General features: G+C 35.0%; 1 protein-coding gene and 1 pseudogene across 2 annotated transcripts in view; one reads left to right on the top strand and one right to left on the bottom strand.

Moving 5' to 3' along the window:
- TPD52 (tumor protein D52) overlaps positions 1 to 26,962 on the bottom strand; it is a 230,156-nt gene that overhangs the window by 19,332 nt on the left and 183,862 nt on the right. The gene's annotated exons all lie outside the window — the stretch shown is intronic.
- LOC134364130 (ADP-ribosylation factor-like protein 2-binding protein) lies at positions 5,421 to 6,405 on the top strand (annotated as a pseudogene).

Below are 26,962 nucleotides of genomic sequence, written 5' to 3' on the forward strand. Positions count from 1 at the left end.
CTCACTTTTTTTCTGTCAAAAGAGGGGTGACTAATTATCTATGTTTTTACAGGTCATATTAGTTCAATCTCCAATTCAACAGCTCCATGTAACTAGGGGTAAATTTAAAGTTTCTAGTCTTTACTACTTTTTATATTCTCTTTTCCCTTCCAGTTTGAATATTATGTAACCAATTAAAAGGCCATAAAAATTTATTTGATATTATAGTTAACATAGAGAGTAGAAGGGAGGGACAACTAAAAAACATTCAATTATCAGTCCCTAAAGTTTATATTCTAACCTTAAAATACAGTTAACATTTATGTTAGCATTCAGCATAGCACTGCTAACTGTTCCACTTCAGGTAAACTATATGAAAGACCAGGACAGATAATACTGGCAAACTAATTTAAAAAAACTCACCTGTGCTTTGTAGTGATTACATTTTCACTGGTCACAATGGTTTAAACATTTCACAATATAATATTTACATTTAAACAAAAAACACTCCAGATATACAGAGACTGATAAAACATTAAACATGTAAATTATGAGTTTTCTATTTTCTAACAAAACCTTATCTTAAATGAACAAGTGTCAAAAAAACAAATAGTTCCATTTGAAAAGTGGTTACAGTTCTAACTTGACAGTCACAAGCACTTTTGTTGAATTACATTACATAAATTGATTGTTAAAAAACTAGTGCAGGCAAAAGTAATTCTGATGCCCAAGTATAGGACAGGCTCCATAACCACAAAACTATGCCAGCTCGCTCTACCTTTTAAACAGAGTTTGCCAAGATGAGTGTGTTATTAGCCAGGCTTGGCTGAAACAATCCACTGCCCACAAAGCTACTTTAATGTACTGTCTCTATTGAAAATCACAGTAATCCAACAATACATTACGATACTTTCCCATCACTGCAGCAGTTCCCACCACAGGCAACACTTTGTCTCCAACAAAGAAGCCTCACATTCTATGTCTGCAAAAACCCCAATCCTGACTAGTACTGTATGGCTGCCAAGAGGAACATCTGTGTGCTCGACAGTACACAAAACTGGCTCTTTTCTTTTTTTCTTTCTTTCCTTTCCTTTCTTTCTTCTTCTTTTTTATTTCCTAGACAATAAAGTGTGTGATTGCTTGGTAAGAAAATGGTCTTTCATTCCCTTCCTCTTCCCTTTTATTTGTTTGTTTGTTTAACTGATAGTCAAACAACTACATCTGCCATCCACTATTACTTTAGGTTCAAATCCTGAAAACACTGTAAAGTTTATTTTCTGATTTCATATGAGCTTAGATTTGTGATTAACTGAAGAGTGCTGACTTTAAAGATGAAGATCCCTAAAAGTATGTTAATAAAAAGAAGCTATCCAATTCTGGGAATATTCTAGAACTTCATTTATATTTGTAAAGTGATAAGTGCAAATAAAACACTAAAAACTGGTAATATACTCTCAAGAATAAAAAACTTGTAAACTATACGTTCCCTGTAAAATATTTATAATGTAAGCAAGCAGTTCCATAAGAATATCACATTTTGGTATTTTATGTTCTTTTCTGTTCTATTTACGTTCACCTCAAATTAATAATTTGGCTTAAAGAAGTAAAATATATTGAGGCACAAAAAATAAAAGGACGAAGATTTGACTAGGGATTCATCAGAGAAAAATTACATATTATAACCTTGAAACCACAATCTGCCCCCTAGATAGACAAAAGGAAAAAAATCCTAAGTTCACTAATTATCAAATAAATACAAATTAAATCTAGATACTTTTGCTATCAATATGGTTAATATATTTTTAAAAGGTAATCCTTGTTTGCAAAGAAATGGGCTAGTTGTGATTTTAAATGAATACTACCTTTCTAAAAGAGAACAATTTGGTAATATGAATTTTTACAGCAACTGGTCCAGCAATTCCATTTCAAGAATTTTATCCAACACAAGTGAGAAGAGATTGGCATAAGGATGTTTACTGTGCTTTACTCAAAATAAAAACAATTCAGAAACAGCCTAGATATCCAACTGTAGGGGGTTGGTTAAATAAATTATTTTACACCTCTAGAAGGAATACTATACAACCAAAAATAAATAACGTTTAAGAGTATATGTAATAAAAAGTTCACTATATATTTAATAGCAGATTACAAAATATGATATATGACGGCAACCCACCTTTTAAAAATTCTGTGCTTGCTTAAAAAAAGTTAATAGTATTATCTCATGTGGTGTGATAATATTATTTCTCTATTTTATAATAAACATGTTCTTAGCTTCATAATGAGGAAAAAAACCCTCCCTGCATTACTGCCTCGTAGAATGGACAGTAAAATTTAATTTATTATCATTAAAGAAATACAGGGTAAGTCATTTCTTCTCAAAGATACATTAACATTTTCCTGGGTTTTCAAAAATTGTGCCCTTGAAAATCATGTAAAATTTCATATGAAAGCTGTAATAAGAGAAAGATTGGAAGACAGAGTCAGAACAATAACTTAGGGAACAAGGGAGAGAAAAATCTCTCAGATTTATCACTTTAAGAAGTAGTGGGCAATCATAAAATTATACCTCAAAAACTTTAATGAAGATACAGTTATAGCAGATTGATACTGATTTTCACAGCCTGAAAAAACAGGCCACGTGAAAAGTACTTCTAATTTTTAATAGATTGACACAATATGAACAATAACCATACTTTGTGTAATTGTGTTTTTTTTGTGTGTAGTCATTGGGAGAAATGGAATGAATGGAAAATAATGAGGTTTTTATTCTTTAAATCAAAGACAATATGGACTGTTTATTTTTACCTTTCATGGTATAATATTACCTTACACTTCCAAACTGGATTAGTAAGGAAATCACTTTCTGGTTTTATTTTTAAAGGATGAAAAGGTATTCTCTGATACTTTACATTTAATATGTTTGCAAAGCAGCTGTTAAATAAATGAGAGACAGAGCTGTATTCTATAAGTGACACCAGTTTACTACATGGTATTTAAGAAGGATCACTGGAAAAGTGATAAAAAGTGCCCTGATTTGTGATCTGGATTTCTCCTCACTGTACACAAGCAGACTTCTTGTTATATTTTTAAAGAAGTATTTTTCTGGAAGCTAATTAATTCATCTGGTTCTTATGTGTGTGTGTTCATGATGTTCATAAATAAAATTAAAGGCAGAAGAGCAAACTCAATATGTGAAGACCTGTCAACAACTAGTACAAGGGTACTTCAAAAAGTTCAAAGAAAAATAAAATGAAAATATGAATCTTTCCATGAACTTTTTGAAGTACCCTCACACAGCTTTTAAAGGATGTACAGATTCCTTCTGATATAATTACTGAATAAACACATTGTAGGGGAGTGCAATCACTCCCCTACAATATGACCTATTAAGTGAAATCTGAAGGCCGTATTACAGGTGGGGCGCATGCTCCGACTAGTAACTCTTATTTGCCACACATTGTGTTTTGCACTTTACATGTTATTCCATTTATTCTCACACAAACAACTTTAGAGGTAGACATTACTATCACCATTTCCAAGTGAAAAAGATTTCCCAAAGTTACACTGCTAGTAATTAGTACAGTTTGGATTCAACCGCTATTCTCTCTGATTCTAGTCTATGCTCTTTTTACTATGTTACTGAGTCAAGAGAAGTAGATTAATTAAATGCTAAAATTAAGGGATAATTTATGATTGAAATTTTAGTAGTGAATGCCACCAGATTAAAAAAAATACCTTACTGTTACCAGTAGTTTCCTTCCCTTCAAAGACACTAGGCAAAGTGCATTTGTTTAGAGAAGTTAGACTCAACCCAAACCAAGAGTTTGATAGAGATACTTATTTAAAGATCGGGCAGAGGTTCTCTCCAAATTCTGTAAGACTGGGTTCAGTTACCTCACCCAGCTTTCACTAATGATTTTCATCCTTCCCTTCAAAATGATTTTGCTCATATTGAAGAAAATATCTCTAGTGGTAGCATAACATTCTAACACCTTTAAAAGCAGGACAACCAACATTCCTTTGACAAAGTCATTGCTTGCTGAGGGGCATATTGATCCCTTGAGGCTCATAATGATGCAATTACACAAACATTTTCTAAATCATCAATCAGCCCATTATTATTTTTTTAATCCTTTGCTTGCATGTTTTTTTTTTTAAAGATAACCGGTAAGAGGATCTTAACCCTTGACTTGGTGTTGCCAGCACCACGCTCTCCCAAGTGAGCTAACCGGCCATCCCTATATAGGGATCTGAACCTGTGGCCTTAGTGTTATTAGCACCACAGTCTCCCAGGTGAGGCACGGGCTGGCCCTGCACGGTGGTTTTAAAGCAGAAAGTATACCTAGTTAGAGTTGATGGAAATACACATACTTCCTTTCCTTTTTTAGCTTATTATGAACATAACAGCATTTTACAATTTACTGCAGAAGCCATGCTTTAATAGAAGAAAAAAAAAAAAAAAAAAAGCAAACCCAAACAAATCAGCCTAGTCTCAATCATCATTAAGAAAATCTGTTATTAAATAGTACAATATGGAAATTTCTTTTAAGGAAAGTAAAAGCACCTGTTAGATTTCTCATCTCTTTCCACAATGTCATCATTGCTCCTCCTGCTATCCTGGTACTTGCCTCAATTTCCTGTATGTTTTGTAGAAATACACGACTTCTAGTCTCTTAGCTGGGAAGTCAAATAATCTTATTAAGAAATCTGTATCAATAAGGGTTGATGAAGCTCTTCATGAGGGCCAGAAGCAATGCTTCCTCTTTTAGTAAGCATTTGAAGTAGTTGGGGGATGTGCTGAAGGCTGATTTCTGGGCCTCATCCCTAGATATTCTGATTCTTTACATTTGGGGTGAGATTAATGATTTGCATATTGAGCAAAAACCTCTGGTAAGACGATACTAGAGGTTTTAAGATCATTGTTTTTAGAACTCCACATTACTCTCAGGTTCTCTGGTCTGTTTTGGAGAACTGTCATTACAGGAGTCTTATTCTAAATAAATGAAGTATTATTGTATATATAATCTGGTCCTTTGGTTTAAAATTAATTGAACATTTTTCATAATGCATTTGCTAGTAAAATGAACTCCTATACCCCTCTAGAAAATAAGAGTATGGTGATAGCTAATGAGAAGAAATGATTTTTTAAAGTTTCTCTTATAAATTTTGCTTTTGACATCAGCCTTACAGAAAGGTGTAAAGGCTTCAAATATGGAAAGAACAAGAGACAAGTGATTAAGAGTTCTGCCTTTATTGCACAGCAAAAGAAATTCTACAGCAGAGTTTTTTTTCATCATCTCCAAAGGTGGCTTGTAACTTTCCCACAGTATCCGGTTGCTGGTCTAGGTATACACACAACGTAGGTGATAATTCACTTAGATTTAAACTACTTTTTTTCAAAGCCAACTTTTCCAAACAATACATCATCTACATTTTAAATGGCGGTGAAATTCTACCACAGCTGTCAAAAGAAGGGACAAGGAGGTGTATTATATCGGACAAAAGAAATAGAGAAAGGTATTGACAGTACAAGCAAATCTATAGTACCCTTGGGGTAGAAAGAATTGTTTAAAGAGTTTTCTCACACATGAAAAAGCAATGAAGCTCAACACTCATTTTTATTTCATTATTTTTTGGACTTAGGTATTGAAATATCTGAAAGGAAGCCATCACTTTTTAATACATATAATCCCCTTTTCCCACCAACAGATGAATCAGATATTAGCCTATGCTTAAAAATAAAATTGAAATTTTAAGTCAGATTAGTGGGACTCTAGTCCCAATCCTAGAAAAAATTTGTCTTTAAGAAAAGGTGAGATATTTGCTCTTGGATCCAGCCGCCATGGTGTGAGAAACCCAACCATCCCTGGGAAGACCTACATGGAAAGGAACTGAGACCCCCTAGTCCTCTTGCCAGTATCCACAACTGAGCTCCCAGTGAAAAGCCAACACTAATTTGCCAGCCACCTCCTCTGCCTCTGAAGCAGAATTTGATGCTGTGGTTGGATATTTGGAGGACATCATCATGGATGACAAGTTCCAGTATTACAGAGAAATTTCATGGACATGTACTACCAAGAGTTTGAAGACACAGAAAAGAATAAACTCACCTACACACCTATTTTTAATGAATATATTTCTTTCGTAGAAAAGTATATTGAAGAACAGCTGGGGGAGAGGATTCCTGGATTTAACATGGCAGCTTTCACAACAACATTACAGCACCATAAAGATGAAGTGGCTACTGATATATATGACATGTTGCTCATATTTACAGATTTTCTGGCTTTTAAAGACATGTTTCTGGACTACAGAGCAGAAAAAGAAAAAGTCCGGGGATTGGACTTAAGCAGTAGTTTAGTGGTGACTTCACTGTGCAAATCATTTTCTATGCCAGCTTCCCAGAACAGTCTGTGGCACTAGATCCTACCTGCAGGCAAGGAATGGGCTCACTCTGGATGTCACTGGCCCAGTAGGCTGGGAGAGCCCTCAGCTAAAGAAGACAGAATACATATTGAAAAGACTGACTCTGATCTCCAACTCCTCATTCATGTTAAGTATTGATGGGTCAAAACAAAATGGCCTGACCCTCTTGGACTGTTTCTTCTGAAACACCTTCTTATATTTAGAAACCCTAGTAGTCATTCCCAAGTGCTCAGTAATCCTAGTACTCCTCCCCTCCCCAAGTAGACACCTCTCTCAGGTGCTTCTGAGTTAGACTCCTCTGGAGCAAGTCCATGTCATGCATTCCACCTGGTCCCCTTACCCCAGCATCAGTGTTGGTGTGTCAACAGTGTGGCATAACCCACCATCACAACCCTCTTTGCCCCAGCAGGCTTGGCATGAATCTTTTTAATCTATTCACAGTTGTTTTTTTTTTTTTTACATGAGTCAGAGTTTGAGTCGTTCAGCCTCAGTAGGATTTTCGACTGTTTGGAAATATTTATGTAGAGTGTTACTAAGGCTAGCTGCCCATCTTGAGATTTCTGAATCTCCTATGATCACAGATTGTCTGAGCTGTAGGAATCAACTGAGATAGATGTCCTTTACCTAAAAAAGCTACATTGCAAATCAACTCCTAGTCTTACATTTGCAGTCCTTGTATCATTATGTCTTCTGCTGGTCCTGATTTAGTCCCACTGTTTCTATAAGTCTCTTTTAAGCATTATTTTTGAAAAAAATATTTTTTTATAGATGAATACTCAGGCTAACCTAGTAGATATGATCTTGGAACTTCCATGATTACCCACTTAAAGATCAAAGTATTATATGCTGTGTGCTTTTTTGTTAGTGCTGTGAAGGCAAAAATGCTTTCTATGTTGGTGTTCCCATTTTTCCGGGCACCAGTAAATGTATGCTGTGTGCTAGAAATAGACTAAAAGGTATCCTGTTCTTATAGCACGTTAGGTGCGTTTGTGCATGTTTGCTTAAAATCCTTTCTGTATAAACCAGTTTGTTAGATTTTCTGATGGGGTAGGTAGAGACTCTGCAATTTCCTCTTCTTGTCAAAATCTCTTCTGCCAAGATGGTGTGCCTCTGGCCTAGCTCAGCATAAGTAGGAGGTAGCAAACAACTTTACTCTCATCTGATTTGGTTTAGTACATTTGGTAGATTACCAGAAAACATGTATGTCACATCTCTAGAAAGAAGAAAACATAGTAGTTCAATTCCCAATGTACGCCTTTGATTTTTTTTTTTTTTAAAGTAAAAATAAGAATCTGTACTGACTTTTCACTTGGGTATTCAGGTTTTAAAGATGAGCAATAAGCTACATGTTTTTCTCATGGATGTGTTGCCTACTAAATACTTTTGTACCATGAGTAAAATTTGAGGTGTTTTGCAAGAACCATCAAGAAAGAAAGAAAACGTGAGACATAGAATCTTTGGTAGTTACTTTATAAATTTAATCATTTTGAAAAATATATGCAAATCCAAGTCCTCCAGCCCTTCCTTGATTCAAATGTGGTGGTATAACATCTTCATCCATTCATTGCTCAGTTTCCCTCTATTCTTCCAGATCACCAATTGAAGAAAAATGGTGCAAATAGCATAAAGATTTAGATCTATTATTCTTCTCTGTATCCTCTATTATTCTCTGTATGTAACATTTTGTGTCTGGATAATCTTAAAGCCAGAGACATCTTTAGCTCACTTCCCCCACTTAAGTAATTATTGATAAGACAGACATCTGCAGAACAAAACAGTAAATATAGTATAAAAATTGAATTCTTGGGGTCTCTGAGAAGTCACCTAGTCAAATCTCCTTCCCTTAGTTCTACTAAATCAACATTCTGCTTATAATGAAATATGGTTCTCCCAAAATTTTAGACTCAGTCATTATTATTATTATTTTTTAGTTAAATTAACTAGCATGAACTAATGAGCTGGAAATGAATTTGAGAAGTTTGGTTTTAAATGCTGAAAAGTTAAGCTCACTGGCAAAGATAAGTCAGTTGCAACGAAAGAGAAAATGTTTCAACAAATTATTCAGATCTAAAGAGATGGTAGATATGTATATCTTCCATTGCATTATCCATTATAAAAATCTGTGACTTGAATATTGTAAATTAGGGAGAAAGGGATTAAGATGAAAAATGTTTTTCATGTTTATGCTCATGCTAACTACCGTGACCAGTTGCTGTGAAAGAAGGTAAAGCACACTAAGTATATTTAACTTATTTTATCGTGGTCAGATGGCAAGAAAATTTGTTAAAGTTGTTTAAAAAGCTAAGTCAGATAAAGCACCTAGGGATCTGAGACTCAATTTAAAACCCCTAGTGGCATGCAGACTTTCTTACTGAGGAATAACGCATCTAAGCACAATGAACTTTAAACATCAGGGTAAAAATGAGAACATTTCTGATTTGCTCAAGAAGGTTCAGGAACAGTATTTTAGTACAAGAAAAAGGGGATTAATAGATGGCAACAGAGATTGCAGTAACTCTCCACTGCCAATCCAGGCAGCATTTAAGGGAATGATACCTGTAGAAGAAGCACAAATTGTGAAAATAAAGGCACAATTTCATGAGCAATTCATGAATGCTTTATGGCTACCTCAAGATGGTTCAGTTTCAAGAATTGACTCTGCTCAAAGTGAAGGCATGACACCTCTGGGATTTTGAAGACAAGTCTCAAAATCTCAGAATTATCCCCAAACACCTGGCTAAATGACCCAACTGCAGGCAATGTTTGTATCCATCTGCTTCTATAACACAAGTTTCTTTCATGAAATTTCTATAAATAAAGCTGAGAATACTAGTTCTAGAAGTCTGGAGTCAGAGTTGTTATGGAGTCGAAGTGAATTTACCCAACAGTTCTCAAGAATATCAATGTTTTCATTTACTTGATCAAAACTGATCTCTGGGCAATGCTAGACCAGTATTTGTGCACTTTTATCATTTAAAGTTAATTAAACTGGTCTTGAGATTGATTTTTAAATACTAAAAAAGGTTAAATATGTTTAAGTTATCTAACAGGCTATTACAACTACAGCTAGTATTGTATAAGAAAAAAAAATTCATAAGCTGTCTACAGATAAATTTTGAATATAGGGCCCACTTTTGAATAAAAGTAAGAAACAAACAACTCACAGTTGTATGTCCCTGTCCTAAATCATGCAGGAAGGACAGATTCTAAAAGATTTTAAAATCTTTTAAAAGGGAAAAACAAAAAAGGCTAGCAGTGGGGCTGAACCGTGGCTCACTTGGGAGAGTGCGGTGCTGATAACATCAAGGCCGTGGGTTCAGATCCCATATAGGGATGGCCAGTTAGCTCACTTGGGAGAGCGTGGTGCTGACAACACCAAGTCAAGGGTTAAGATCCCCTTACCACTCATCTTTAAAAAAAAAAAAAAAGGCCAGCAGCAAATACAATCAAAACTATTTCAATATCCTCCCATTAATTAACTACATTTTCAGGAGAAATCAATAACCTTATTTCACTCCAAGTGGCCATCTCTAAGATTAAAAGACCCCCGTCCTTTTCATACTTCTGTTAAATTTTGTTGTTAATACCAAGCACTATTCCTCCAGCTGTGAAGTCAATGTAGCAGCTGCCTTAGCAAACCATGCCAACCCTACACAAATACATAAAGACAGCTGCCTTGCCTGTCCTTACAGATGAAAGAGTGCTAAAAGCCTAGAAAAATCTTTAGTAGTGGCAATGGCTGTGAAGGCAGCTGCTTGCCTGTCATACTGCTATAGAGTCTGCTAAGTGACAATAGCTACAAGAGATGAAGGAAACAATAAATATGATTAATTTCTATTAATAACACATTATATTACCAAATTGCTTTCATCACAGGCTATTACACTGTTTTTGATACTTTTAATTTTAGGTTCCTCAGCTTTCCTTGCACAGAAGCAATACCTCACCATTATATAAACAATCCTAATTTGTACTTTAATTTTAATAAATTACATAATACAGAATCCTGAAGATTTATGTCCAAAATTTGAGTCACAAACGGCAATTGATTTTCTAACATTAGAATTCTTATAATGCTTCAAAATAATCTGAGAATCACATCAGGATACACCTGAATTTGAAAGATGATAATTTGATGAGAACTAACATTTGCAAGAAAGAGTGTTTCTGTTTCAATAAAACGTCCCTCTCTGCATATATTCTATATGGATTAAGAGTCTAAATAAAATTTATAAGCAGAACTGATATTTATATTTTTCCTTTAGGAATTGTTTTTACTTTAATCAAAGAATATTGACTATACTTAATCATGATGTCTTCAATTTGCTCTGAAATACTAAAAAATGTAATAAACAGTGGAATAGTGTGATATGGCCTAAATGACAAATATGCAATTCAGGGGATAGTCAACTCTAGTCATAATAAAAATTCATATTCCAGAGGTGGCCACTATAAGTACCTCTACTAGCTGTATTTCAATGAACAACTGACCCTTTGCTATCAGCATACTGAAAGTCAGAAAAATTTTCACTGGTGAAAATAGCATGATAAATATTAAGTATGGGGTCCCATTTGTGAAATAAAAAGCATTTAAGAAATAAGGGCTGGCTAAAACAGTATTTTAAAGACTTGGCCCATTCTTTCATAAATAGAGCCTAAGAATCAGCTAGAGCATAGATGGTTTTCCCTTATGGATTATGGTTTCCTTTAAATTGAATATTCCAGTACCATTTGTGAAATGTGGAGGATTCTGTTTGCCTGTTGCTGGCTATAAAGGAAGGAGAATTCTCCCTTAAGTGACCCCTTTTTCTGTAAGGTGTTGGTCAGAGCCTCTCTATGGAATAAGCAATGGGATTTCCTCAGGTTCCAAGAACTGTCTATGCCTGCCTGTTAATATTTAATTAATAAATTTCTATATGTGTGTGTCTATATGTGCCACAGAATTTGGTCAGAGATTTGCTTTCATTAGAACCTAACAATGAGGTTGTCAGAAGTAGCTAGTCCTTACCTACTTCAAATTTCTTTGCAGGCTACTATTTATCCACCAAAAAGAGCCTAAGAGTAGGGCGTGACCACACTGGCTTAGCTCAGTGTGGAACAGCAGTAAGATATGTATTGAACACTTAAGAATAATCCTACTTAAAGCTACAGTCTTGCCAAACAGAAAATTTCAAACTCAACATATGACTGTTACTATCAAGAGGCAGTTAAAAGTAGTATCAAGTTAGAATGACCTGCATAGGAACATATGAATTTACAACAAATCATATAAAATACAGTAAGTTTCAATAAAGCAGTTATGTAATTTTGTAAAGTCCTAACAACCTAGTCACATGCAAGACCATTCAGAGATCTGTTTAGTTTATTAGAAAAAAATATACATATATAACTACACACTAAATGGATGCTGGCAAGAAGCCTAACCACAAGGCAATATATTTGTAGATATAAATTTGCCTTCTAAAATCCCTGGGCAAGAGAACTAAGAAAAAACAGCCCTGCAACAAACCTAAGAATATATAGGGAACTTGGTACATGATAGAGATAACATTTTAAATTTGTGGGAAAAAAGATAGGCTATTCAATAAATCATACTGGGAAAACTGGCTTTACATCTGGAAAAAAGAGATTAGATCCCCATATCAACCTATATGTAAAAATAAGCTGTATAATGGGTACCAGGTTTCCTTTTCAGATGATGAAAATGTTCTGAAACTAAACAGCGGTGATGGTTGCAAAACACTGTGAATGTACTAAATGCCACTGAATTATATACTCTAAAATGGTGAAAATGGTAAATTTTATGTTATATGTATTTTAGCACAATAAAAACAAAATGTGGCAGATATATTACAGAAACGTGGTAAGAAAAATCAAGCTTTGAATATACTGTACAAAAGTAGGGGAAATATCTTTTTTACCGCAGAGTACAACTTTTCCAGCTGCATAACAAATCATCCTAAAATTCAGTGCTTTAAACAACAACAATCATTTATTTTGCTCAAAAATCTGAAATTTGGGCAAGGCTAAGAAGGGACAGCTTGTCTTTGCTCCACACCATGTCGGCTGGAGTGGCTTGACTGGGGCTGGAGGATCCATTTCCTAGATGGCTCACCCACACAGATGGCAAGTTTGTACTGGCTGTTAGTTGCTGTCCTCATGGACCTTTTTGCAGTACAAGGCAGCTTGGGATTCCTCACAAGGATGGTGATTATATTCCAAAAACATTTCAAGAGACAGGAAGTGGAAGCTGCAAGTTTCTTAAAGCCTGGGCCCCCCAAACTGGCACAATACCACCTCTGCTATATTCTACTGTTCAAGGACTCAAACAGTCCAGATTCAAGAAGAGATACAAACCTCTTAATGGGGAGAATGTCAAAGAATTTGGGGGCCATGTTTTAGACTACCATAGCAATTCATAAAGGAAAAGATGGGCACACTTGACTGCATCATATTTTAAATCCTTGCATGACAATGTCACCATGAAAAATGTAAAACATGAGATAGTTTGAAAAGAGGTAATATGGGACACATATATCAAAGAATTAATAACCAGAATATATAATTATAAATTAATAAGAAAAAGATAAACAATCAAATAGAAAAATGGACAAAAAATATGAACAATCAATTCATGTGAGAGGAACACTAAGTGGCCAATAGACATATGAAAAGATATTCAATATCACTTTACAGTGATTAAGAAAAAGCAAATTAAAATATCTTATTTATTAGACCATCAAAATAAAATATAGTCTAAAAAAAATCCCCAAGTTTGATTTGTGAGAAAATATGTGAGAAAATGGGAACTGTTATAAACCTTGAGCATAAAATGGAATAATTAATTCAGAGAGCAAGCTCCCAGATTATATAAGAAAACAAATGCATTTGTCCCTGAAGCCATGTATAGAATGCTAGTGTTCATAATGTTCATAATTAAAAACTAGAAACTACCAAAAGGTTCATCAATAGGGAAAAGTAAAAACAAAATTGGTGTACTTATAAAGTAGAATCCTATACAACAGTTAAAGTGAGTTAACTAGATCTCCATGTAGATACTTGGACAGATTTCAAAAACAACGCTGATTAAAAATGTTACAAAATGATATAAAGTAAAACATTTAAAAATAAATGTTCTAAATAAAATACACACACACAAAGAAATATATATTCTTTATAGCTATATACACATATAGTAAAAACATAAAAACTTGAACTGTAGTATATACTCTACATTCAAAATGGTAGTTGCCTCTGAGAGAAAAGTAAATGGTACTGGGGAGTTAAGCAAAGTAGATATACCAGAGAAAACTGGTGGTTCCCCAAAGATTTGTGTGCCCTCTTCACAACTGTTGGGAGGTGGCCAAGGATTATACTTCCCAGAATGCTTACCTGTAGGTGGGGTCATGTGACTTTTTCCCACCGATGGAATATGAGCAGAAATTAGGCATGTCACATGAAGACTCCAAAGAACTTGAGCAGTGGGAATGTCTTCTACAGTCTCCCTTCCCATTTCCAGTAGCTTCATATATGTGAGCACTCTGGCCCTGGAAACCACGTGAAGATGGTGGAGCCATAAAATGAAAGGAGTCTGGGTCTTTGTATAGCCACATGGAATGTCAGCCACCAACCAAGAATAGTTGCATGGCAGTGTTATATGAGAGAGAAATAGTGTTAAGCCATTTGAATTCTGAGATTGATTTTAGTTAGCTTTACCCAACTCTATCAAAGGGGGCTTCAACTCTTTTTTAAACCTATTGATTTCCATTTCTTTGATTTAAAAAAAAAAGTCTGAAATTTTTTAAAAAGTCAGCATTTGTTAATTCTAGGTGGTGGATACTCAGGTAGCTGTTAGACTATTTCCTGTAGCTTTTACAATTCAAAAGAGATTTTAAGAAAGATTTAACAATGTTGGCCATCCTCTAACATTTTACGGAATGCTTTATTCTTATTGCAGTTTATACTTTCTTTGTGGCATGCTCCTAAAAGTAATAAACTGTGGGCTGTGGCTACCTCAGTTATCTCTAGATCGTAAAAATTTCTTTCATGTCAAGGATTCAACTCAGTGCACATTTATATCCCCAAAGCTTTTCTCCTTTACTTTCAGATTATCTGGATAGATATAAAACCTCATTAATTGTTAAAATAATGAATAACTTCAAAATTTTCAAAACTATGTAGGAAGATATGTATGGTCTAAAAAGGTGTGAGAGTAAAAGGGTTAGCAAATCCCTACTTATAATCCTGTGCAAATTTGAAGAAAAATAGCTAACATTTACTTGGCATTTATTTACTACATGACAAATAATACCATAAGTCAATATTCTAAATATTAACTCATTTAGTCCTCACAACAACCCTACAAGGTACATACTGTAAAGCTCCATTTTACAATGAAAGTGAAAGAGACTGATAAGAAATCTTAAAACTACTAATTCTAATTTGTGTCACGGACCAATCCAAAAAAGTCTAACTCAATCTCAAGACCAAATTTTGCTTCTCCAAAGTTCTTAAGATGGAAATCTAAAAATTCTCCTTGACCCTAGTTATCCATTTAAAACAACTCCATTGATTACTATTTTCTAAATATTTCATGAACCCCTTCCTTCCTTTATATCCCCAATGCCACTGCCCAAAGTTAAATCATCAAAATGTCACACCTTTGCTATGGCAGTAATGTTACCTCTCTTCCAGGCTCATTCCACCCCTTGAAAAGCATCCATCTGAAAATCATCAACTATATCTTCTACTTGAATAATCTACATAAATGCTTACCTACTGGGATCTAACCATATTATTATATTCCCTTACTTCTCAGTTAAATCTACTTAAAACATGTAGCAAATTGCCTGGCATACTGTAGAAACTCAAGAAATGTTCGTAGTGCCTTTGAAGAGCAAGATCTATCAAGCCCATTTTACAGAGGAACTAAACAATCTCAAAGAAGTTAAATCATTTTACCAAAACAATCTGGGAATTGGAAAAGCCAGGTTTGAACCCTGGTTTGTCTGACTCCAAAACACACATATTTCATTATAATACACTGCTCCCTAAATAAATTTTCTGAAATTAAAATATCAAAAATAAATTTCACTATAATAAAAGTTGAGGTAATGAAAAACATAGTTATATGTATTTTTTAATTTAGTGAAAGTGACTCTTCTAAACAGTAAGCTCTAAAGGGCAAATTGTTTTAAAATACAAACCTACACATCTCTGATATATAGATCTCCAACTGAAGAATGCTTTCAAGTATGAATTAATTGGTTTGCTATATATCTCACCGCAGCTGAACATTCAAGCAATATAGCAATACTAGGTAGGAGGTAAAAAACCCCAATAACACTCAGAAAATCCCATTAATGGTAGTGAGATTTTGATATACTACACTGCACCATCCTTGAATCACTATTTTAATATGTGTATGCTTGAAGTAAAGAAGAAATAGATCTTGAAACATATGCTCTATCCTTGTATGTACTAATTGTTTGTACTAAAGAAAGTGCAAACAATCCTCCTGGCTAAGGGTCTGATTTATTTAACTGAAATCACTTTAATGTTCACTCTGAGGTCCCAAATCTTACAGAAAGAGAACCAATTTGCCAAAATTAGAGCTAGCTATTAAAAACATCACACACTATATATTAAAACACATCTCTGTTCAAGATTTCCTACCTGAGAAACAAATCTCTAGAATGCAACACACCATTCATTATATTTCCAATGGTCATCTCTGAGTGGTAGGAGAAATTTTCTTTTTTTTTACTCTTGTGTAATTTCTGAATTTCCTATAGTTACCTTTTACAGTAAGAAAAAAACACATCAAGTCATTACTTATAGATCTACAAAATAAGGACTTTATAAACTAAAATAACAAGCTTTTTTTGTAAAGGCACCCTTTCAATTTAAAATTTCAGAATGTTACTCGAGTATTAAAAACTTGGCTTAAGTAAGCAGACAGAAAAGAAGATCAGTATCTTGGTACTTTTGTACTTCAATAACAAGAAGTACCACGTAGCCAATATATTTAGAAAACATAAGAAATAAGAAGAACAAAAATTGAAAGGTGGATATGTTTTTCATTGTTTATAGAGGATGATTGTTTCCTTGGAAAATCCCAAATAATCAAAGTAATAAGTATTATAAGCCATAAATTTAGTAAGGTGACTGAATAGAAAATTAACACATAAAAATCCAGCAGTCTTCATATGTGCAAAAAAAAATTAGACAGACACAGTAGAAGAAAAGACACTACTAACAATAACAACAATAAGATATACCTTGGAATAAACATAAAATACTCCTAAGTGTAAGATCTGATTTATATGTCTTTCCCTATGTCAATACAAACTGTTGATTACTATAACTTTACAATAAGTTTTGAAATCAGGTAAGAAAAAATACTGTTCAGGCTATTTTAGGTCTTTTGCCTTTTCGTTTAACTTTTAGAATTAACTTGCCAATTTCTTCAAAAAAAAAATCTACTAGGATTTTGATTGATATTGCATTTGAATCTATGGATCAATATGAGGAGAACTAACATCTTAACCGTATTGACTCCTTCCAATCCATGAACACAGTATCTCTCCATTTTTTTAGCTTTTCTTAATTTCCTATTGTAAGTTTTTGTAGTTTTCAGTGTAGATGTCTTATGCATCTTTCATTAAATATATTCCTAAGGATTTAAAATATACTATTAAGTATTTTCTGCTATTTATAAAGTTTTTAAAATTTCATTTTCCAATTGTTTATTCTTAGACTATAGATATACATTTATTTTTTATAAGATCTTGCATGCTAAAACTCTGCTAAATTCACTTCTAACTCTAATAAACTTTTGCATATTCCTTTGGGTTTTCTACATACCTGATCATGTCATCTGCAAACAAAGACTGTTTGTTTCACTTCTTCCTTTCCAATCTGTATACCTTTTCTTTTTCTTGCCTTACATTTGTAGCTAGGACCTTCAATATGATATTGAATAAAAAGTGAAAATGGACATTCAGATCTTATTTCTGATCTTAGAAAGTATCAAGCTTTTCACCATTGAGTTTGATGTTAGTTGTAAGTTTTGTATAAAGGACCTTAATCAGTCTGAAGAAATTGATTTTATTCCTAGTTTGTTTAAATGTTTATCATGAATGGGTTTTGAATTTTGTCAATTGGTTTTTCTGCTTTTCTGATCATATGAATTTTCTTCTTTATTCTAATAATATAATGAATTACATTAATGTTTTTCATATGTTAAACCAAACTTACATTTCCAGGATATACCCCACTTTGGTCATGATGTATTACCCATTAAAAAAAATATATTGGGGATTGCTATCATTTTGTTAAGGACTTCTGCATTCATGTTCACAAGGTATATCGGCCTGTAGCTCTCTTTTCTTGTGACACCTTTGGTGTTGATTCCTGACATTTACTTCTGCTATCATTATGAAGTGGTAGAGAGTGGGAAATCAAGTGGGATGAGATGTGTTTACTCGTGTTTGACAATTATTAATGGAGGAAAAAAATTTACATTAATGATTCAGTGTAAAGTGGTACATACAGCTCAGTCTCTTTCACAGTTCTGCTTTTAAAGCTAATCAGCTTCTGAGTGAATATAATGGTGGTGACAGGATTATTCTCATTAAGCAAAAATTTAAGGCCCTGTTTTTGCTTTCAGGGTTCAATCACACCACAAGAGTTTGCATTCTACCTTCCCAGATATCCCCTATAATGATATATTATATAGTATAATTAATAAGCACATTATATTTCTTGGTTTAATATACCTACATGGGTTCATAATAATTGCCTTATTCACATGACAGAAAAATAACTTTTTTTAGATGTCAGTTTGTTGATGGAAAATGATTTGTCAATAAACACTGAGTTTCTACGACAGGATGAGCGGAAGCATGCTTAAAGGGATCACCAGCTAAAAATAAAACACTGGATGTGATCATAAAATTTGAATAGTGTTTCTGCATTTAATCTTCTGTATCCTTTTCCTCCACTCCAAGAGAACAACTAAAAAGGTTTTCGTTATTATAAACAAAGACTATTTCCTTACCTAGCACAAGTATATCATGCATAATTTCTGTGTAGCTTTATCTGTTAGTTAGAAAAATCATTAAACTATGTTTCAGGTCATATTCAGAAAAACATATGAAAATACAAAAATAAAAACAAGAAGCCCCCAAACAAACCAAAAATCCTTCCTTACTCCCAAACCTCTGGATTTTGTTTGCAGGGAATTTTCTAAATTATTGAACTAGTAAAATAAAATACTCCCCTCAGGTCAAGAAATTTCTCTTGTATTATCAGTATTACATTTGTTTAGCTAGTTTTTTTTTTTTTTTTTGGTGGTGGTGGTGGTGATCTTTATTTTTAAGTACTTTCGCATAAACAGGAACACAACCTTCAGTCTTCAATGCACTCTGTAATGGCCTTTCTCAATTGGGGTTCAATCAGAGAATCAAGCCCCACAGAAAATGATTTGAATGATTTATATCAATTCTCCCAAGGACAAGAAGTTAATTCATTATATACAATGTACCTTAGGACACATTAGGGCAAGATTCATTCCAAAATTTGTTAGAATATTTTCATTGTTTTCCTTGATCATGGATAGATGGAAACAATTTTATTCATATATACTGGGATGTATTATCATGATGGATTTAATGTGGGATATCAGAAACAAAACTAAGTTTCTAGTGGTTTCTCTCTCCTCCTACCCTAGCCATCCAAAATCAAGTTCCTCATCACTGACCTGCATACCAAATAAACGGAGAGTAAGAATGAACATATTTATACTGGGAGTAAAAATGTCACTTCATTCTATTTGGCAAGACAATGACATTAAATAGTTCCTGCATAGAGGTAGAAAAGTTCTTCCTGTGAGAGCATTCAGTGTCAAGATCTATGTCTCCCAAATGGGCTGGAACCTCATCTCCACATGGCAAAAGAACCATCATAGAAAACACACCAGCAGATGTATCCCTTTTCTCACTAGTCAAGCCTTTCCTACCTCCTTGCATCAAGCCCTTCCTGCCTCCTCATCATAGGGAAGAGTCCTGCACCCTCACCAGAGTTCCTTATTTCCCATGGGTAGCTACTGTGCTACAGGGAACCAGCTGTTAAATTCGCTGACTGGGCCTTTCTTGAGAATTGCACATTTCTGCAAAGCAAACCATCTATTCCTGGTTAATAATAAAGAGAAGAATGGATAGTAACATTTACAATGTAATAAATTTGTGTTAGGTAAAGCATCCAAGAATAGGTCAAAGACAAAAATTTCATTTGACTTTGGGAAAAATCATATTCTTTTGCAAAAAACAAAACCAGTTCAAGTACATGATTATAGCTTTTTTAGAGATAACTTTTGGTGGTGAGCAAATTAATTAAACATTCTTTAGAAGCCTTGGAGCTGAAGTCAGCGCACTGCCTAACAGAGCAGCTGTCAGTGCAAAGTGGGTTCCTGTCCTAATCCTGTTCTGACCTCAGAGTTGAGCCTGAGAACCTGTCAGAAAGGTGCTCTCACAGTGGAAGACATCAAGCAGCAGCTGCTTGAGCTCAGCAGGCTGCAGCCGTTTCCTCTCTCTTCTAAAAATTTTTTAAAAACACAATGCCACTCTGGTTGCATATTTCATGATACAAGGGTGTGTACGGTTCTCATTGTTGCTGCAGAGGACAGTGAGTTTTCAATTCCATTAGTATGTGGCTATCAAAGGCAGGGGGCCCACCAGAATCTCTGCAGGATTTGGAGCTGAATTTATATGTATGAGTGCATACAGTCATAGTTATAGAATACAGTTAATAGAAATAAACTGCCTGTTTTCCAGGAAGTTAAAAATGAATAGTCATTGGTCTCATTTATACAAACTGAAACAAAAGTGACTTTTAAAATTTCTTTTAGGACAGCTGAGGAAAGAAATAAATGAAATATAAAAGAAAGGTCAAGGGAGAAAAAGCAAATCATGTTGTACATATTGAAAGAGAGAAAGAGAGATTAACAGGTAGAAAAAGAAATAGAGATCGTCAGTGTAAGAGAAGCACAATAGAGACAGGCTAATACTTCCTTTTAATTTTGTGATGGCCATTTGTGTTACAGTATTGTACTTGGTAACGTCTCCGAAGTGGCAACACTTCTAACTGCTTCTCTTTCATTCTTCCCTTTTATATTTAGGGGACGAAATGGAAAACTCGTGAAGAATAAGGAATTAATGTGCACATGAATTCTTCCTGTTAAAACTACACAAACCACCTACAATGCCTGACCTGAAGTGGCTGCCTCAGAGCGTCTTTCCTAGGTTTTGCTATCTCACCAAGAGTGGTCATTTCTGTTACCTCACAGGCAGCACTGCTATTAAAACTATTAAAAACATCTCTCTGTGGCTTTGCTGCTTCCCCTATAAGTTATTTGATGCTACGGATGGTCTGATGGTTAGTTTTATGTGTCAACTTGGCTTGGCTATAGTACCCAGTTATTTAATCAAACACTAATGTTGGCGTTGCTTTGAAAATATCTTGTAGATAGTGTTAACGCCTACAGTTTACAATTATCCACAGTAATGTGAGTGGGCCTCATATAATCAGCTGAAGGCTCTAAGAGCAAAAACTGAGGTCTCCTGGAAAAGAAGAAATTCTGCCTCAAGACTGCAGTATCAACTCCTGCTTGAGTTTTCAGCCTGCTGGCCTACCCTGCATAGTTCAGACTTGCCAGCCACCACAGTTGTGTGTGAGCCAATTCCTTAAGATAAATCATCTAGAGCCATAGCTATAGTTCTTATTGTTTTTTTCCTCTGGAGAACAGATTGATACCGATGGTATCACTAACTTTTCTACTTTATGAGTAGAAACCCTAAATCCTACAATCAGCCATTTATCAGGGCTGGCTACTGATTACAGGGACTGTAAGGGACTCAGGAGCACACAAACTCCCTGGTCTTATAGGGACTAAGTTCACTACCTGAAACTTCGACCAAGCTTTGAATCTTTTGTGACTGGCAGCTTTCCTTATCATTCCACTTCAGTTGGGTTTTCCCTTGGCTAGAGATCTACTCAGAATTTGCTACATTTGATTCTATTCAAAGTAAAATTTATACATATAGTTTGTATATGTGTATGTGTGTACTTTTCTTTCTTGAAAACACAATAGGAAGATACATATAGCAAAACCTTGATTATATCAAAACCTTGGAGGATGAGGCCCTCTTGTTAAATAAATGTCCTAGGTTGTTTGAAATTTGTCTCCTTTAGTAAGCATACTTAAAAATAGAAAAAAGAGAGAAAAAAGCAAATATTAAGATGGTTGCTTTAAACACAAATATATCAGTAATTACATGAAATGTAAAAGGACTAAGTACTCCAATTAAAAGTCAAAGATTGGCAGACTGGATAGATAAACAAAACCTAACTAAATGCTGCTTTCAAGAGTCACACTTTCAATAAATATAAGACATGGAAACGTTGAAAGTAAAAGGACGGGTCAAGAAATACCAAATGAAAACCAACTGAAATAACGCAGGTGTAGCCATATTAATAAGAGACAAAACTTCATTATGACAAACGGATCAATTTCACCAGGAAGAAAAAAATCATTCTAACTTTTAGGCACCTAATAACATAATCTCAAAATATGTAAATCAAAACCTGACAGAACTAAAAGGAGAAATGGTTAACTACACAATCACAAAGGGATATTTTTATCAGTAACTAACACAACAAGCAGTGAAAAAAATAATAGTTTTGGAGGATGTGAAGATCTGAATACTGAACCAATTGGTATATACAAGATAACACACCCAACACATGAAGCATACACACTTATTTTCCAAACATACATGAAACATTTACCAAAGCGCGCCACAGCAAGGTCATAAAGTAAGTTTCAACCCATAAAACTATAATGTTTAAGATAGTGTGGGGCCGACCCTATGGCTCACTCAGGAGAGAGCGGCGCTCCTGCTGCGGGTTCGGATCCTATATAGGGATGGCCGGTGCGCTCGCTGGCTGAGTACGGTGCGTGCGACACCAAGCCAAGGGTTGCAATCCCCTTACCGGTCACAAAAACAACAACAACAACAAAAAAGATAGTGTGGTATTGTTGCAAGGGCATATTAACAAAACAATGGTAGAGAATAGAGAATCCAGAAACAGACACATTCATCTACAAGCATTTAAATTCTGAAAAAGGTAGCACTGCATAGCACTGGGGAAAGGACAGTCTTTTTCATAAGCCGTGCTAGGTTAATTGGAAAATCACATGAAAAAAAATGAAATTTGACTTCTACCTCATGACATAAAATTAAATCAATTCCAGGTAGATTTTAGAGCTGAATGTAAATGGTTAAACAATAAAACTTCTAGAATATGTAATAGGACCATATCTTATAACTTCAGAATAAGGAAAGATTTCTTAAACTGAACACAAAAAGTACTGTGTAAAGAAAAAGATGGCTACATGGATGTAATGTCCATCAAGATACCATTAAAAGAGTAAAAAGGGAAGCCATATAGTGGAAAAATATTTTCAACATATATACCAAATAAAGGGCAGCAATTCAGAATATATTTTTTAAAATCCTAAAATTAATATATTTTTTTAAAAAGACAGAAAATCCTACAGAAAAATGAACAGTGGCTTAAACTTTCCTGTATGTACGCATACAGAAAAAAGGGATTTCAAGATGGCCAATAAACACATGAAAAGTTCTCAACCTCAAGGAAATGCAAACTAAAACCACTCTCCACCAAGATGACTAAAATTTTTTTTAAAGACTGACATTAACAACTGTGTGAAATAACTGGAACTCTCATTCACTCCCGGTAGGAATGCAATTGCCATAGCCTCCTCTTTGGAAAACTGTCTGGCATTATCTTCTAAACATATGCATACCCTGTGACCCAGCAATTTTACACACACACACACACACACACACACACACACACACACACACACACACACACACACACACACACACACACACACACACACACACACACAGATGTGTGTACAGATACACCAAAAAACAGGTACGAGAACACTAACAGTGAAAATAATCAAAATAAGAAATAACCCAAATATAAAATTGAATAGTACCCAGTGACAAAATATAGACTATTATCGCACACAGCAATATGGCAAAATTAATATATGGTATTAGATGTCAGCATAGGGACAACCTCAGCAAAGGAGAAAAGAGGGGCACATAGGAAGCACCTGCGGTGCTAGTAATTTCCTGCTTCTTGAACTGGATGGTGGTAGGTATGTGTGTTCACTTCGGGATAATTTACTGAACTGTATACTTAGGATTGGTGCACTTTCCTGTATGTACAGTATTTCTCAATTAAAAGTTTAAAAAAAGAAAAAAAGAAAAAAAAAAGATGAACTGCCAAACAAAATAAAACAAAACCAATAACTATTCTGACCAAGCAATTTATCAACCAAAAACTAGCAATTAGTTCTCTTTCAGGGTTTCTGCCATGGTCGCAGTTGGAGAGCGCTTGGAGCTACAGTCATTTCAAAGGCTTCCTAAGACACAGGCATGGAAGGTGATAGTGGATGCTGACTGATACCTCAGCCAGGGCTGTCACCCATAATACATACATTTGGCCTCTCCATGTGGTCTGGGTTTCCTCACAGCATGGTGGCTAAATTTCTAAAGAGAAAGAGCAAGGCAGAAACTGTATCACCTTATAACCTAGCCTCAGAAATCATGTCACTTTCTCAGTCACTTCCACTGCATTCTATTTGTTAAACATGAGTGACTGAGGCAAGTTTATATTTAAAAGGAAGGGAATTAGATTCTACCTCTAGATGGGAAGATATCAGAAGAATTTGTAGATGTGTTTTAAAATCACCACAGTCTGACCCTGCCCACAAATTATTTACATTGTTCTTATAAGCAAAATACACTCATTCCCTCATCCCAAGATCCCAAAGTCTCATTTATTACAGCATCAGGCTAAGGCTCCAGGTCCAGGACGTCATCATCTAAAGAAGGTCCAGATGCAGATAGGACTCCTTGAGTGTGGTTCCACGAGAACAGATCCTTGAGTACCCATTCCTCATGATATAAAGAGCTATAAATTAAAAAACAAATTGTATGCCTCTACACGTACATATAAACAATATACAGTGGTGGAATAGGCATAGGGTAATTGCTATAAACACTGTCCCAAAAAGGGGGAAACAGGAGGTACATAAAAGATCCCGTTCCATAACAACTCTGAAATCCAGTCAATGCTACTAGTTGCTTGATTAGGGCTTAGTCCTACTGTCTGCGAATGATACCCTGGGGTTTTTCTTTGCCCTGTGGGTTCTTCCTTCCAGTCTCTGAACTTTCTTTCCTTTTCCATAAAATGTAGCCTGCATTTGCAACTGAGTAGTAGTTTTCTCAACCTGCTTTCTCCCCACAGAAATCTAGGGGTCCAAATACCTCTTCATTTTAGGCTGTCTCTGTCCCTTTTAGTCTAGCTGGCAGTGGTTTCCTCCACTACAGTTTTAAAAACTTTGTGGATTTTCTATGAATCATATTAGAGTTCATGCCATTAGACCAAAGCCTCACCCATAAATCTTGAGATAAACCCCCCTCCCTCTTCTCTACCTTTAAATCTGCTGTGGAATAATGCTCTTAAGAATATTGGAATCTCTATTTAATTCCTATCTAATGAAAGAAGATCTGTGAGGCACACCATTAAAATCTTTATGGGGCCTTTTGTCTGTTTGAAAGAATCTATAAGGCACCACTTTAAATCATTCTGAGGTTTTGAGACTTTGTCTGTAGACTGTGTTTTCCTGACTGCACCCTTGGATTTCATCTTTGCCCACAAGCCATTGCTTAATTTTAGAATCATCTGCCATTTAGAGAGACAGAGAATGAGAAAATAAATTTATTTCTGAACCCAGTAAGTACTGGTTGATTTATATTTAATATCTCCTAATTCAGCCCATCTCTTTTCTCTCCTCGTTTGATTTAGGCAGGTAGAAGCCAAGTAGTACCTTTGACCTCTGCCTGCAAATCCCCTTAGGTAGATCATTTGGTTCATTAGACACATTTTCTATTTTCCATATTATTGTAAGCGATGATGTTGTGAAATTTTCTCCACTGTATAACAAGAATATACCTTCCTTCAGCTTCCAATAACATTTACGCCCTCACTGACGGTCTCCTCAATACCCTTTAGGCTTCTGCTAACAGACTTAAGATTCCATCCAATGCCTGGTCCCAAAGCAAATGTCATATTTTTTAGGATATTTTATAGCAATATTTCACTTCCAAGTACTAAAATCTGTGCCAGTTATTGATACTATATAAGAAACTACTCCAAATCTAGTGACTTAAAACAAAAACAATCACATAGTTTAATAAATCATGATTCTAATAAAATTTCAATACAAAAGTTTTGGTTGAAACATTTGTTCTATGTATAAAATTGACATTCTATGGGTAAGAATAGCAATTTTTTAGTACTTCTTAGTTATCACTGGATAGTATTAGAAATGCTTCTGAAAATTAAGAACAGCTAACTTTTACTAAGTGCTACTAAACTGTTCAGTCTCTGATTTTCCGAAGGCAAGCAACATAGGACCAAAGCTGTTGGAAAGGGATTCAGGAGCTCTGGTCTTTTGGACAACGTTCTCTAGACTCTAGTTTTCTCGTCTAAAAAAATGAAAGGCTGGACTGAATATTTCCTAATTCCTTTTCTGTACCTACACTGGATGATCATAAATTAATGAGATTAAATAATAAATGAACAGGTCTTTTACAGCTGTTCATTAACGAATTTAGCAAAGCCTACAAGGCCCTTCCTGGCAACTTCCTGGTCCAGCTCTCGTGTCATCTCCTTCTGCTGCTCCCACCACATGAATTCTGAACTCAGTCATAACCTGAGCCACTTGCAGTTCTTGAGTGATCTATGCTTGTTTTGTTTTCCCCCTTGTCCCTGTGCCTTGGTATAAGCTATTCATATTCTCTGTCCACAAGGCCCTCATCTCCCTGGCACACTCTCTTCCTTTCAAACTTAGACCAAAAGTCCCATTCTCAAAGAATCCGCCCTAACATCTTGAAGTAGAGCACAGCATTTTCTTTCCCCATCTCGCAAATGCTGGTCTGCTGTAAAAGAATGGTCAGACCTTCATGATGTCACATATCATACTGCCACATTTTCTGGCATGCTTCGGTTTTTGTCTGTCTACCCTACTAATGGTGAGACTCTGGAGGGCAGGAACTATAATCTGGTCATCTCTGTATGCTTAACATATGGGACAGTACCTGGTATACACTAGAAAACCCACATATATTTGCCGAATAAACGCATCTTAACTCTGCTGATAATGTGGCCCATGGAGACACAAATGTCTGTTGAACAGTCATCTTTTAGGACTGTACAGATTAACATGTTATAGTATGAGTATTATTACAAGGTACTAAAATGGAGCTAGGCTAATAATTTGGTCTACATGTAACATTTTTACTACTCTAAAGTGGGGTGCTCTGGGAGAGGTTAACTAAAAGCACAAATTATTAATAATTTTTTAAAAATCTATAATCTTTCC

The sequence above is a fragment of the Cynocephalus volans genome, chromosome 15, assembly GCF_027409185.1.
Source record: "Cynocephalus volans isolate mCynVol1 chromosome 15, mCynVol1.pri, whole genome shotgun sequence".
NCBI lineage: Eukaryota > Metazoa > Chordata > Mammalia > Dermoptera > Cynocephalidae > Cynocephalus > Cynocephalus volans.